Below are 14,896 nucleotides of genomic sequence, written 5' to 3'. Positions count from 1 at the left end.
CTGTATTTAACAATTGTACATGCAGTCTAAACATTAAGTTTATAAAAATGTATTGTAAGCAATAAGAATTCAAGTATGGACATTTATAACAGCGTGTATGACTTGAACAATGTACATTGTCAAAATCAATATGCCTGTGCAAACATGTCCTTGTAACACAAATGACTTGCAGCTTGAACAGTACACTTCAAAAAGACAACTTATTGTTAATGGCTGCTGTGACATAATTATCAAATACAAGTGTTTACTTTATGGTTTAAGGGCCCCCCCCCCCCAATGCATTTTTTAATAAATGCACGCACAATAAAAATAGCTGGGGCCATTTCTCGGTCATTATAAGTTTCGCCGTTGGATTGTACTTTATGCTGAATGCTTTACCATCACAAAAGCTATCAGAGGAATCACACACAGACAGATACAAAATAACGCCACATAGTAATTGCTAGATGCAGTCCGTGCCCAATCCACTCATTAAGTTCAGCCGTTTCGACAAGGTTAGAGCCGCTATCCGACTCCATAACGTTCATTTGTAGCGTTAGCCGCTAGCTAGCGTTAGCCTGGCTACCAGTAGAAAGCACTGAAAGCACCATCTCCGGAAATCGTGAGAACAAAGGAGGACAGCGGGTGAAAGCCCGCCTGGATGCCACCAAGAGTCTACTAAATGTCGGTTGAAAGTTTGGTGAACCTCCCTTCAGCCACACTCCATCACGTTTTGCTTGTAGCGTTAGCTGCTAGCGTTAGCTTACCGGGCTTTTGTTTGATTGGCTTCCTGATGATCACATGACTCCCTACGTAAGCACATTCACTGCTTTCTTAAAGGGGAATGAACATAGACGAACAACACAGAATCAAAGACGGATGAAAAGACTATATTTTCTTGTTTTATTAATTTACCGAATTTACCGACATGGTCAAAATTACGTCGGTCATCGTTAAGAATTTCGGTGACGGTAAATTTTCGGTTTACCGCCCTGCTCTACGGCGTCTACTTCTCCACTAGTTAAGACAGAAAAACGAGTGCGCTTACACACACAAGCATACCCACTCTCACTCTAAGCTACTATCCGAGCATAAATCTCTTAAATTTATTTATTGCTGACACTGCGTTTCGGGGTCATCAACATGTTTTTCCCCCGTCACCTAAGTCAATCTCCGCCTATGGCATCGATCCTTGGAGCTGGATTTTTTTTTTTTTTGCTGTTGTTGTAGCAAGGCTAATTAATTAATTGCACATTGTTTCCTAGGTTTAAGAGTAAGCCATTAGAGGGCATGCTCACTCATTGTCATAGCCTTCAGCCTTTTGGAAAACAATAGTTCTTGTTTTTCTTCAATCAGGGCAGTGAGTCACAATAAATTTTGTGTGAGAAACTTAATAAATTATTCGCGATGAATAATGAATCCACGGCCATCTATCTATGTCAGCAAAAAATAGGGACACCGAACTATTTAATACTTTTATACTTAGATTATGAAAGATCCTGTGTGTCCACGTGTTGGTTTTTATTCAACAGAATCAACTTTGTTTTTAGCTAACCCTTTCTTCAGACATGTATCCCTCTTTGATTTATGGTCGATCTCTTTGATTCCTCAATGGGATCTCTTTTGCAAGGAACAAGGAAGATGGAAAGGAAATGCGATGTATCCTAGGAGATAATACAAAGGGATGCCAGGTCAAAGTACTAAGAATGAGTCTGAGTCTGACGTAGAACATGATTCAATCCTGATTTTATTGGAATTCTGCCACTGACTGCACCTTCCCCAAAGAATTAACAATGTTTACTTTTGTTTGTGGATCTATTCCGCTGTATTTTAGCAGCTGCTAAGAACACACACAGAGTTACTTGGCACAAACATGTGAGCTGTATTCAGCCAGACTTGGTTTGATGTCGTGGGAGCTTAGTAGGGGTGGGAGGTGATGTATTCTAGGGTGCTGAGTGAGGACGACCAAAGGAACATTGGGTAGTTTGGGAGGGTATTGAATGAAAGTTGCTTCCATTTATTTTTCTGATGTTACAGTACTTATGAATTTTTTGACTAATATTGTTACTTTGAGTGTGCAAGCTCTTGCTGCTAAGAACAAATGGTTGGCACATTTGTAGGTTTTTTTTTTTTTTTTTTAAGAAATTAAGAGTACATTTTAAAAAAAAAAATTTTTCATAATATGTTTGACCTTAGTCACTGTGACAATGAAGGGATCTTTATTTTTCTGTCTTCACCAAGTGCTCCTTCAGCCATGTACGTCTGACTTGATCCAGGAAGTTGCAGCTGGGGGTCATGTTTTGTCTGGGAGGGGTCAGTACTGAGCCTTCTCCCACTGAGCGCTCCCAGAACACACACAGTAGGATGTCTGCTACACCACGTTCTTCCAGTGTCTCTGCTGTCCAGCCACCCAGCCTAAACTACACAGAGTTGTGTCTGTCTGTCCCCCTGTTCCAAATGTTAATCACTTTACTAGGAATTATATATATAAAAAAAAATGTTTAATTATTCGTTAAAGCTGCCTCAAATTTTGACTTTGAAACATAAAATCATTTTCAATTAGAACTAGTGACAAATCTTATTTTTGTTTTTGTTTCAGATCTACTTTGTTTGACTGAAGCCATACTAATTCACGCTGAATATAGAAAATACACCCCCTGCAAGCATATAAACTCACGCTGATTTTAACTAATTTATGCACATCTTTTTATTTGAGCTTTTTGATACATGTACCTGAATCAATAGATCTCAGCAAAACCCAAAGTAACAGTTCAAATAATCTTTTTCATAGCCCCTTTATCGCAAGAAGAAAAGGATAAACACTCAGTTTTTGCCATAATTCCAAGGGAAAACAGAGATATGATTGGCTGTGTTATGAGCAAGTCCTCCTTCTATTCTATCACACATACTTTATTAACTAAACAAAACACAACACTAACTAAACTAAGTAAATTTAACAAAATAAAAGGGGAGGGGGGGGGGGGGGCTTCTAGTCGCTCTCTTGGGTGATTGTCCATCTAGTCCATCTAGGTAATTTTTAAACGGCTGCCAGGTTTTGTGGAAAGTACTTCCCCTACCAGAGAGTGAGAATCTCATCCTCACTAGCCTAAAATGAGTCAGAACCTCTTAGAGCCAACTATTACTAGCTAACTATTTTTCGGACTATAAGTCCCACCTGAGTATAAGTCGCACCAGCCCAAAAATGCACAATGAAGAGGGAAAAAAAAACATATAATTATAAGTCGGGTTATAAGTCGCATTTTTGGGGTAAATTTACTTGATAAAATCCAACAGATAGAACAGATAAGTCATATTGAAAGGCAATTTAAATTAAAAATACAATAGAGAACAACATGCTGAATAAGTGTACAATATGATAATGTTAACGCAACAAAATGCGAACGGGGCAGGTATGTTAATGTAACATAGCTATTGAGAGCTATTCAGATAGCTATAAGACAAAAACATGCTAACAAGTTTACCAAAACATCAGTGTCACTCCAAAACACCAAAATAACATGTGAAATGATATAATAATGTGTTGATAATTTTACACATAAGTCGCTCTTGAGTATAAGTCGCACCCCCAGCCAAATTATGAAAAAAACTGACTTATAGCCCAAAAAATACGGTATATGATGAGGTAAGTGCATATTTCCATTTACATAAAGTAAGAAATCTTGCTAGTAGGGTCGTGAAAGTGATTACATGGCGTATTGGTGCAGATAAAACAAGTAATAGAGGAGTGCAACCAAAAAGTGCTATGCATGGGTCATTCCCCAAGTTTGTGCCGGACACGTTTTCCAGAGTATCAAAGATCTGCCAAAAACAAGCGAGATTAGGACATGACCAAAATATGATCATATGATCGGGAGGTGATTGTTTACATCTATTACAGCTGTCAATGTTAGTTGGGTAAATTTTTGCAAGACGAGCATTGGTGTAATGTACTCTAAAAATTACTTTGCACTGCAGTAGATCCTGTCTGGCACAGATAGAGGAAGAATGGACCAGCTTACAAATCTGCTTCCAACGATTGTCCAATATTACAGTCCTGATCTCATCCTCCCACTTCTGCTTTAAAGAACGAGTATGTAGAGGGCTGTGACAATCTGAGGAATTACAGATGAATTATATGGTTAGTCTACGAGCATGGTCTGGGTTAAGGACAGAATCAATCAAATCAATCTGTTAGAGCCTCTGTCTCTCCCTCCTGAGACCTGGCCACCTCCGGCAGGTGCGCGTGTTTTTATTGATTGTAGGTTGGACGACAGACGGGTGCTGGCTATGCCAATCAACCATCCTTAAAAACCAGTGGACGCCGCCACTTGTCGCCTGATCAACTTGTCTGGTCCCACTGTCAGTGGTTTCTCGCACTCGTTTGTCACATCCTTCAGCTCATGACTTGTTTTTGCTTTCGCTCCAGGACCTGTTTTATGTGTACCCCATGTCTGATCCCATGTCTGCCTCATTCCGAGATTCTTCATCTCACGTCGGCTCAGCTACCCCGAGTATAGCGATCTACACCGGCCAGATTCCTGTGCTCACCAATAAAATATTACTCTCCTTAACCGTTGGTCTGCTCTAGGATCCCTTCCTGCTCACGCACCCTTAACAGTTTGATCGGGCCAAAATGGATCCCGCAGACAACCTCGCCTCTTCTGCCACCCCAGCATCAGAAGGACACTTGCCGTGCTGCGCCAGCGGTTTTGGTGGCCATCCATGTCAGAAGACACAAGGTCATTTGCCCTCGCCTGTACCGTTTGCGCCCGTAGCAAGACTTCCATCACGCCTAGCTCTGGATTCCTCCGCCGCTTACCAATTCCGAGCTGTCCTTGGTCACACATTGCTCTAGATTTCATCACCGGTTGCCCTCCTTCCAGAGGTAATACAGTCATTCTCACCGTGGTTGATAGATTCTGCAAAGCAGCCCATTTCATCCCCCTTCGCAAGCTTCCCTTAGCCAAGGAAACTTCAGATTTGCTCACTCATCATGTATTCCGCTTACACAGCATCCCAGCGGACATAGTCTCCGACCGAGGCCCGCAATTCACCTCTCAGGTCTGGAGGGCTTTTTGCACGACACTGGGTATCGGGGTGAGTCTGTCTTCGGGGTACCACCCACAAACCAACGGTTAATGCGAGCGCACTGACCAGCCACTCGAAGCGGCACTCCGTTGTACCACACAGGCCTATCCTAACGCCTGGAGCGACCAGCTTCCATACATAGAATATTCGCACATGTAACCCCCGGTTCGAGATGACGGGGTTCTGTTATGAATGCAATTGTATTTGGGCTGAGAACTAGGTTCTCGGAGATTACAATAAGGAAAATAATGTTTAGTAACTGAAATAACTGGAGTCGAGATGAGTAACAAAATAATTATATTAATACAAAAACTATTTACAATTTAAGCCGGCAATATATACACAAATATATACAATAAAATAAACAAAAATTCAAACCAGACAGTCCGTCTAAATTCAAATCAGTTGGTTTCCGGGCATTAGCTCGCCATCTTCATCTGTTGGAAAAGTCTTTATCCAGAGTCTTTATCAAGTTTCGAATTCTTCATCCACGTCCATTGAATGGAATGAAAGGAGGAAACAAAAAACCCAGCCTGCATAACAATAATTAAATTATTGTATACAGCCTTTTATCAATAATTGAATCTTTTCAATAGCTATAGCTTTTTTTCCCTTTGTCTAAATATTACATTGTACCAGTAATATTCACATATTTCAAAAATATCCAAATCAAAGTTAATGCTTATGCATCTGCCATTCAAATGCAAAATAACGTCATCATCTTAATCAATACAATACAATGGTTACATCATTCGGTGCTATAACATAACACAACAATCAATTTTTCATTGAATCTGAACTGTTTTTCACTCATTGCTAACGCTGGAGTCGCGCTAGCTTAGCGTTAGCATTTCGCTAGCTTCGTGTTAGCGTCGCGATTAGCATTAGCATTTCGCTAACTTCGCGCCTAGCATTTAGCCAAGTTAGTGAGAACAAAACAACTCACCACGACGAAATTTTTCTTTTAATGTGAACTTGGGTGGATGCAGGCTCCAATCTTCCGGTTCACATACACTACAAGTTCAAAATAATATTTTCAAATTAGCAATAATGAATGTCTGCACAATATTCCTCCATTTTGCCAACACTCACCGAGGAAATGTAATTTCCTTCTTATAAGTTGTTCAAACGGCCTTATTTCAGCGTTGAGTAAATTATTTTATTTCAACAAGGCTGACTTATTGGCTCCACGCGCCGAGGAAGTTCACTACGTCCTTCCTCCTTGGCATCCAAGCGGAAAAGAACGGAAAATAAAGAACCTTCGAGACGATGTCTCGAGAGGGCGGGATCATGTTAATCGGACCAATTAAAAAACTATTATCCGCACATGTGAACTCACAGGAGGAAGTCAAGCGTAAAACAACAACAACTATTTCCTTTTACAAATTAATTGCACTTTCAAAATAAAATTACTTTATAATTTCTGTACTGGGTTACACACAACTCCCTGCCAAACGCCTCATCCGATATGTCCCCGTTCCTCTGCTCCTTGAGTTACCAACTCCCATTGTTTCCCCCACAGGGGCGCAACATTGAAGTCCCATCTGTCCATAAGCACGTTAGTCAGTGCTCCAGGGTCTGGGACCAGGCACACTCCGCGCTCCTACGTGCCTCCGAAAAGTCATGCGCTCGGTCTGACCGCAGCCGCATGCCTGCGCCTGCCTATAGACCCTACCCACGTGACGTCACAACTCCGCTCTCCTGACTGGTGCCGCCCACTTGTCCGGCAACACATCGTGTTGACCTGTTACGGCTGCGTACATTCCTCCTATTTACGACGTGTTTTTCTGCTTGTTAACATTAATAATCAAAATGGTGAAGGCGTGTGTGGCGGTCGGTTGCAATAAGATAGACGGAGAGACTTGAAGTTCTACCGGATTCCGAGAGACACGGAGAGGAGAGAGCGAGATGGGCTGCTGCAATTCGACGAGAAAACTGGGCTCCAAACGATTACCACAGATTATGTAGTAGTCATTTTATATCTGGTAAGATGCATTTAATATATATTTAGAGGGTTTTGGGCTGACAACCACAATTAAGATCATTGCTAGGCTAATCGCCGACAACATACACGTATGTATGTAGTGAGTGCTATCGCTAAAACATATAAACATTAAAAGCCCTAGCTCCATTGACAAATGACATGAAATACATTACACTTGACAGTGGATGTTAGCAAGAACAAAAGATTTTGAATTGAAAATTTCGTAACTCACCTTCCGAGCACAAGATTCCTGCCAAATTTTCGTGTACGAGGACCTGTTTCACCCAACCAGCAACGTAGCATTTATAAGCCTCCAAGCTCTTAAAGTTTTTCAAACTTTCGTGAGAATAGGCTGATTTTGTGTGGACAAGATAGTTGTAAATATCAGGGTCAGGCAGAGACGGTGAAGGCAGCCGGTCAAAATTCATCGATTTAGGCATCAAATATGGATCTGGCGACTGTATAGAACGAAGCTTTTCCACATAACGCCTTTTATGCAACACATCCAGTGAGTTTACGGCATCAGAAAGCACCGGGTCTTCCATGAAATGCATTTTAAATTCCTCGATCAATTGAAACCAATGCTAATACAGAGACAAAATGACGGACAAGTGGGCGGAACCATACAGCGAGCACGTGGTTTTATGACGTCGGTGGGTAGGCTCTATACAGTTGGTCAAAAGGTGTGGCTCTCCTCAAAGTCCTTGCCGCGCTGAAGACGGGGTCCGCAAACCTGACCCCCCAGTTTGTTGGACCCTACAAGATCGAGAAGGTGGTGAATCCTGCTGCCGTTCGACTCAAGCTCCCCAACCATTTCCGTGTGCACCCCACCTTCCATGTCTCCCGCGTGAAGCCCATCTCCTTGTGTCCTTTGTCCACCCCTGTTCAGGCCCCCTCCTCCGTCTCTGTCGGTCGATGGGGGGGTCCTGCGTACTGTGTGCGCCGCCTGTTGAAGGTCCGCCGCAGCAGGGGGCTTCAGTACCTCGTGGACTGGGAGGGCTGTAGTCCTGAGGAGCGCTACTGGGTCCCCTCGCGTCTCTTCATCTCACGTCAGCTCACCTACCCTGAGCATAGTAACCTACATCAGCCAGATACCTGTGCTCGCCAATAAAATATTACTCTCCTCAACCTTTGGTCTGCTCTGGGATCCCTTTCTGCTCACGCACCCTTAACACAATCAAACAAAGAAGTTGGTGGCTGATTGGGAAAATCTGGAGAAACAGATTGAACGAAGAGCTTAATTTGAAGAAGAGATATTGAGGTAGGTTGAATTTCTTCACTCGTTCCTCGAAATTCATAAAGCGGTCATCATCGTAAAGATCTCGAATATTTATCAGGCCTCTATAATGCCAAGTCACAAAGGTGGAGTCGAAGTTGGATGGAGGAAATAAGTGATTTTTTGCTTTTTAACTTATACTTTCCAAGGAGTATTTGCATCGGGTCGGATCTCACATTTGTTTACATTACCAACATCCAAATTTAAAGAACTTACAGCGTCCAGAGGACAAAAAATTCACAAACAAAATTTTTTCACCTGGTTTTTGGTCCCCCCAAAATTAAATTGGCCGGTAAGTTAATGAATTTAATATATAACCAGTATCTAATATAAAGTAGATTTATGTAGTTCCTTAAAGGAACCCAAGGACAATTTACAAAACTGATTGTCCGTCACCAGTGTAAGTGCTGTGGTCAACCACAGAGACAATATACCATTCACTGCTACTGGGCTTACAATAGCCACCGTTGGCAATCTACACGGAAAGAGGCATCTGAAAGCCAATCCCAAAGAGCTCTACATGCATTAATGCAGTACTTCTCAAATAGTGGGGCGGGCCCCCCCCCCCCCCCGGGGGGGGGCGCAGAGTGATGCTGGGGGTGGCGCATGTGACCTTGGGGAACATACTTTTTTGTCGAACTAGAATAAAGTGTAATTGCACATCTGCTGAGTGGGTGGCAGTGGCGCTCTCATTTTCAGCATGTGCACAGTATTTTTTAACCAAACAAGAGCACACAGCAAAGAGCACTGCAGATATGAAAAGCTAAGACAAAGAAATATGACAAAGCGTATGTAGCATTTGGCTTTTGATTTTTAGTAAAGTGGGAGACGAGGAAAAACCAGTCTGTTTACTTTGTCTAAAAATGTTCGCAGCGGACAGCAGGAAATTTTTTTTCAGCGAAAAGGTGCCGAATATTGCCAACAATCATCCCGCTTTGTCAGTGTTACATCAGTAAACCAGCGATCACTCTCAGCATCACATAAGGGGGCATACCAAGTTGCTCAATGCAAAATAACCCAACACCACTTCAAAGGAGCTAATACTGCCTGCAGGAAAAATAAAAACTGTCTCTCTGTCCAATGACACTGTCGTTTTTGTTTTATTAATTTTTCTTTTTTCAGTCTAATGGTTTTGCCATTGTCCTCTTGAGTTAATGTTGCTAATCAATTTGACTTTAGGATTATTTTTTCATTTTATTATTATTTTTTTTTTTTCAGTATCAAACGGTCAAAAAAATTATCTTGCGTCTATTTTTACAGTATGGATGTGTTCTTTTTTTAACACTATATTTTTTCTTCTTCTTTAATATTAAAAAGGACACAATGTTATGCAGAGGTGCACTTATAATAGAATTTTGTAGACAAAAGATACTAAGATATATTTACAGTGGCGGCAGATAGTTGGGGAGGGCGCGGAATGTTTACGTCTTCCTGTGGGGGGGCATAACAGAAAATAATTGAGAAGCACTGCGTTAATGGTAGCAAAATCACAGAAAACAGACTGACACTATACAGTAGTATTCACTATGTTTCAACTGAAACGTAAATTTACTATTGGGTTTTTATTCTTTTATAGTTCAAACTATAAGATAATTGCCAGTATTTGCAGCATTAAAGAAAACCTACTGTATGTTCAACTGTTTGAAAGACCTATTCACAACTTCACTTATTGCTCAAATATTGGTCATTTATCCGTTGTGGTATGAGTCGAGCAATGGTGGGCAAGTGCAAAGCAGACAAGCTGTTAAAAGATGCCTAGGTCATAATGTCATAGTGTCAGGGTTCAGCAGTGCACCACAGCATGCTATGGAACAGAGGTGGGTAGAGTAGCATAAAATTTTACTCAAGTTTGAATAGCGTTATTTCAAAATAATATTACACAAGTAAAACTAGTCATCCAAAAAAGGTACTCAAGTACAAGTAAAAAGTATCCAGTGAAAAGAATACTCAGGTAATGAGTAACATTTTGAATAACTGCTTATTTTTGTTTGATTTTTTTTTTAAACAATGTTTTTTTTTTCTTTCAGCACAAACGTATCTATGTGACCTGTTACTGTACAGTAACCCATTACATAACGACATTAAGTCAAAGAAATACAAAAAAATAGAAAAAAAATCATTGAATTCGGTCAAGAGAAAATAAAAAGACAGAAATGAAGCATTATTCGTCCAAAGAGCATGAGTACCCTCTAGTGGAGAAAAAAGATCGTAGTTTGAATAGTGAATAGGTCCTTCATAGTTACTATTATGAAATTAAAAGGATCATCTTTTTCCATGGTCGATCGGTGCTAAATAAAAGCTGGGAGAGAGGTTTAAATCTGCGCTTTCGAGTCATGTTGAGGGCAGCGCTCTATGTCAAATACTTTATTTTTTTCGGTGCTTTCAAGTCGCAATGTGATTGAACAGGCTGGCATGATCATAGAATGGCAATCTTGCATCTGATTGGTGTAATGGAGTCATTTGATTACTGTTGCGACGTCTCATTGATGAAATTAGTAGAGGTACTCTTAGCATCGCTGGCAAAAAAAAAAAAAAAAAAATCTAATATGTAGAATAAAGAGGAAAAATTTAACGACTGTTGTGTAGCCCAAAGTAGCTGAGTTAGAGTAGCGTTTTTTCTTCCCAAATCTACTCAAGTAAAAAGTATGGCTTAGTAAAACTACTCTTAGAAGTACCGGTACATTTTTCTCAGAAAGTTACTCAAGTAAATGTAACGGAGTAGCCTACATGTAACGCGTTACTACCCACCTCTGCTGTAGAATACACCAAGAGCAGAACATGAAGAGAATTTGTTATAAGAAACAAGAGGAGGAAGCCTGAAGGCCACAAAGTAAGTTAATAATGATATACTTTATTTTAATAGCTGAACTTTGTGTCATCCACTCATTGATTTTCATTACTGTTTGATTTGGGCAAGATCCTAAATAAACAACTATTCAAACTCGCACCTATGGACGATTTGAGAGTCTTTAATCAGCATGAGGCACTTCTTTATTTTCTAGTGTGGGAAGAAACTGGAGTACAGAGAAACATCAGTTTCTATTCCATATATCTTAGATGTTTTGATGGGAACAAAGCCATCAATCTGACTTGTTATTGTTTTGGAATTTTGTATCGATGCCGGGTCCTAATATATCAAACTGCATTCATGGTTGTTTTGTTATAATTCTGTCATGAATTTACACCTCTTGCCACATGATGTTGAGTGCTGCACAATCTGTTTCCACTTGCCAACATTGTTTGCTGTTCTCAGCCTCGTCACGCGGAGCTAATTGTGGTTATCTGAAAGCTACACTTGTGGTGTTTTTGTGTGTGTGTGTGTGTCAGGTAACGACAACAGAGGAAACTCAACAGGTCTGTTGGTGGCTGATTTAAAGATGAAGTGATGCAAACGTTGCCTTTTAGCACCTCATAATTCAACTTTAAGGCAGTCGTAAGTTGTTTTGCTCCCAGGCTCTGCCTATGGGTGTGACGTGTTGTAAACTGCTTGCCGCTATGGTATTTATTCTATGTCAATTATATTTCATCAGTCCTCTGCAACGTGACATGTGGAACAGACATTTAAGACTTCCTGACGCACATATGTATATATTCACACCCGATGTGCATTTGTGTTAACAGACACAGCAAATAGTGATGCCAGAAGGAAGTTGGTAGGATGTGTGTGGCAGCGTGATCATTAGAAAGACACTCATCAGCAAAAGTATTCATTGCATGCTCAAAAAGTGTTTTTCTTTGCGTTCTTTTTTTGTTCATACAAATTAAATCCGTTTCACCATGGTTTGAATTTGTCAAACGCATTGAGCAAGAATTTTTTGTTGTTGAAAAACAAGATCCTCTTTAATGTGCTTGACAAACAAATCAAGGTGAATTTGAATAATTTCCATCAACTGCATGTGGCAAAGTCTTCTAAGGTTTCCTAATTGTTCGTCTCAAATTATGCGGAAAGAGTCTCTGAAAAACATTGCTTCAGAGGTAAACAGTTTTTCACACATTGATGTCAATGAGTATAGTTTGCAGCCTATATTCTGGAATCTCTACCCTAAAAAGACATTTCGGTCAAGTTTGAACATGTCTTTGAAACAGTTTATCATCAAACATTATTGTGTATGGCCCTCCACCCCCAGAATGTATACTATCTCTTTTTTAGTACAATTGAAAGCGGGTGGCAACAAATGGCTAAGTTAAAAACCATGCAATTAAAGATTCAGAAACATGCATTTAATGTTATATTGAAAGCCTCATCACATTGAGCTAAGAGTGTGTGAAAAGTTACAATTACTGCGACCAATTTGGTGAGCCACTAGCTTAGCCACAGAGCATTATTTATGGATTTTTTTCCCATCACCACTCTAACCACTGCCAGGACACGTGTGAAGTGTGACACTTAGAAATCAGAAGGTTAATGTACTGTATGTAACGCTAAGATAAATGCATGTCATATTAAACAAGAAATGCATTATAATAAATAACCATATTGTCTGATGAAAACCTCTGAAATACATCAATGGAAATAATCCCTGGTAGATGTTATAATACTGTCATTCTCTCAAAAGTAATTAACTATATGATCTTTAAATAAGCTTGTGTTTTTGAGATGTGTATTATTATTTTTTCTTTCTTTCCCACAATGCTGCAAATAGTGATACAGTATACTGTATACTTCAGTGAAGGCAGCGTGGAATCAATTCCTATTCAGTGGCAGTGTGATTGTGAGTGTAAATGGTTGTCTGTCTGTGTGTGTGTGCCCTATGACTGACTGCTGGCTAGTTTGCTGTGTGGTCTGCCTTTTGCCCAAAGTCATCTAGAATGGGCTCCCACACACCGCAATCCTTAAAACAGTCTGAGACTGAGACAAGACCAAGACCCTCAAATTGTGGACCAGTTCTAAGGGTTGCAATACTAATAAAACCCCAAAAGATTCGTAATACTGTACATTAACACTACAGCTGAGCTAAATGATATCATTAATTAAGTCTCATGACTGTAATGAGGTGTATTAAAAACAAATAAAAAAATAAATAAATAGATAACATAATAAATGACTTGGTAACAATAAAAGAACAGCTAGCTGGGCAAAATTTGCCACGGCACGGCCTTCACTGACAAGTAGCTGGCCAAAGAAATGACTTCCCGTATTCAGGCAGGACTGTACAATACACAATAACTTAGCGGAAATGTTAAGGTTAGGACTTGAGACTTGAATTTCACAATATATGGCTTTTTCCTTAATCTATTTATAAGTTTGGCAACAAACAAAAACGTGATAAACATTTCGGTTTCGGATACCATTGTGTAGATTTGACCAGTAATTATTGTAGCAGTCTTGCAAACTGTGTTTTAAATTGTACATTTACACTTGTTTCGCTGTACTTCTGCGTTGACTTTAACATGGGTCATAGTTTTGTAGCGCAGACGCGAGAAACCGCCAACAGCGAACAGCCATTTCACGATCGATAAAGTCTACGAACATCGTAAACTGTGTGGATGTTTCCAACATCTCTTAACCACACGGGGTCTCTTAAACCCTTAATGGGCGAGATGGTGGCTCTGTGTTTGTCGAAGTCTGGCTTGGTCGGCTGTCCCGTGCGAGGCGAGGCAAGGTCCCATCAGTGCTGCGGTTAACAAAGAAGTCATGCAAAGAGTCGCCTCACCCTTTTCACACTCTCCCTCACCCACTCTTTCTAGCGTGCGCCCCATTTGTCCCCACTTTGTGGTTAAAAAAAAAAAATGAAGAAGCAAAGTGTTGTCATGAAGTGTACATATGTGGCTGTCACCCATTAACATCCTTCTATTCTTGTAAATTCCACACATTGACTGCGCCTTCTGATTTATTAATAGGCTCGTTTGGGATTCGATGCGTAGGCCTATGTGTGGTTGGTTGTAAAGTGTCTGATTGGCTAATTTGTCTGGGTTCTTCCACTTTAATGATTCACTTGCATTACAGGGAGTCTTCTCGGGTACTTAGCATGCAAGCGCCCAATCACATACTGTACAATTCTGCCGACATACTGAAGTAATGCTTGTGGCTATAAATTGATAATGTGTTGCAATTGTTGTTGATTTTTACATGTATAAATGCTTGATAGAGACATTGTAAAAACTTACACGAAGTCTTTATTTCCTTGCAACTGTTAGCTTTTTATGAAGATGCAAAAAAATATTTTGATATTTTTATGAATATACGTAATTAGAAATCCAAGGTTTACATTCAAGACAACACAAATGCTGGAGAAAGGTTTTTTTGTTTGATTTTTTATTTTTTAAATTCATTGTAGTATGTTCCGCCTATCCTTACGAGGCTTAAAGAGGTGCCTGAGCCTATCCTAGTTGTCTACTGGTAGAAGGCGAAGTCACAGAGCACCAAAGAATATTGACATTAGTCATTTTCTAATCAAACCTCCAATGGCTGTTGGGAAGATCTTATTAGCATTACATTTTTTAAATTATTGTCAGCCCCCGGGCTGGACGTATGTCACCCTATCGCCGGCCCACAATGAACAGGTGAAACAATGGCATGTGTCGCCTGTCATCATTACCCGAAATAAAATTTAAATGTCTGTGACCTC

General features: G+C 40.2%; 1 long non-coding RNA gene across 2 annotated transcripts; it reads right to left on the bottom strand.

The window, feature by feature from the left end:
* Window positions 1–305: 305 nt before the first annotated feature.
* LOC130911903 (uncharacterized) lies at window positions 306–6,348 on the bottom strand. Of its 2 annotated transcripts, none has more exons than XR_009062498.1 (3): window positions 6,160–6,348; window positions 6,014–6,081; window positions 306–4,091 (listed from the first exon to the last, which is right to left on the bottom strand). It is a non-coding gene; the product is annotated as an uncharacterized LOC130911903 (long non-coding RNA). The 2 variants fall into 2 exon arrangements; XR_009062497.1 differs by having other exon boundaries at window positions 306–5,600; window positions 6,160–6,346.
* Between the last annotated feature and the right edge of the window lie 8,548 nt (window positions 6,349–14,896).

This window comes from Corythoichthys intestinalis, chromosome 2 (genome assembly GCF_030265065.1).
Source record: "Corythoichthys intestinalis isolate RoL2023-P3 chromosome 2, ASM3026506v1, whole genome shotgun sequence".
Lineage (NCBI taxonomy): Eukaryota > Metazoa > Chordata > Actinopteri > Syngnathiformes > Syngnathidae > Corythoichthys > Corythoichthys intestinalis.
Note: the sequence above shows the minus strand (reverse complement) of the source record. Positions and strands in the feature narration are given on the sequence as shown.